Below are 1,281 nucleotides of genomic sequence, written 5' to 3'. Positions count from 1 at the left end.
TATAATGAGACGGTCAATCCCACTATTCGTTAGTAAAAGAGTAGCCCAAGAGTTGGCGGTTGGTAGTGATGACTAGCTGCCTTCCCTCTAGTCTTACACTGCTAAATTAGGGACGGCTAGCGCAGATAGCCCTCGTGTAGCTTTGCGCGAAAATTAAAAAACCAAAAACTGATTGGTTAGATTACTCATCATTGATGTCAACAGGATCGGAACGTATGGAAGTTTTACAGTTTTCTTCACGATTCCTGCTTTCTGTAACTACATCTTATATTTGAGCAACCTGTTTGCAACTTTATTTATTCACATTAAGCAGCAAGTATGATCCATCTCTACCTTTGTAGATCCATATCTAACTTCATCCATCCTGGCGATTTAGCCCACGTGTCGCGTAAGGTTGAAAATATCAAATTCCTTATATAACAACTAATTAAATGACAATAATTTCGGTACTAGTGAGTTAATTTTTGAAAATCATATAACGAATAGTACAAGACGTAGTAATTTATGTTGTGAAGCTATATAATACATGGACGTAAATAATAATATGTATGACTGATAAAACTTCAAATTACATCGTTTTTACTTCTGATTTAACATAACATAATGTCTAGGGACAACAAGGGATCTATTGGTCTATTTCGGCTGTCCCATCCTCTAAACTAAACTAAAACTATTAAATAAAAAAAATTAAAAAATCTGAAAGCCAGCCCTTATAATTCATATAGTTATCAAGCTTTCTCTTAAGCTCACTTAAACATACCGCCTCTACGACATCCGAAGGTAACACATTCTAGAGGCCAACCACCCTGTTAAAAAAATATGTACATTTGTATGTACATCAGGATTGAGTTAAGATATATAATAATTTCAGCAAAAAAGTAAATTCTGAACGTCGAAGTGACAGTCACGAAGGACGTTAACAATTCTTTTACTGTACAGTTGTCGTGCAACTTGAGAATTCTTGAGGTTAACCTTTCTTTTACTGTACAACTATCGAGCAACTTGAGAATTCTGAACATTAACCTTTATTTTACTTTACAGCTGTAATGCAACTTGAGAATTCTGGACGTTAACCTTTTACTGTACAGCTGTAATGCAACTTGAGAATTCTGGACGTTAACCTTTTACTGTACAGCTGTAATGCAACTTGAGAATTTTGGACGTTAACCTTTTACTGTACAGCTGTCGTACAACTTGAGAATTGTGGACGTTAACCTTTATTTTACTCTACAGCTGTAATGCAACTTGAGAATTGTGGACGTTAACCTTTATTTTACTCTA

Source organism: Limulus polyphemus, unplaced genomic scaffold (genome assembly GCF_000517525.1).
Source record: "Limulus polyphemus unplaced genomic scaffold, Limulus_polyphemus-2.1.2 Scaffold3794, whole genome shotgun sequence".
NCBI lineage: Eukaryota > Metazoa > Arthropoda > Merostomata > Xiphosura > Limulidae > Limulus > Limulus polyphemus.
This window is presented reverse-complemented; position numbering follows the sequence as displayed.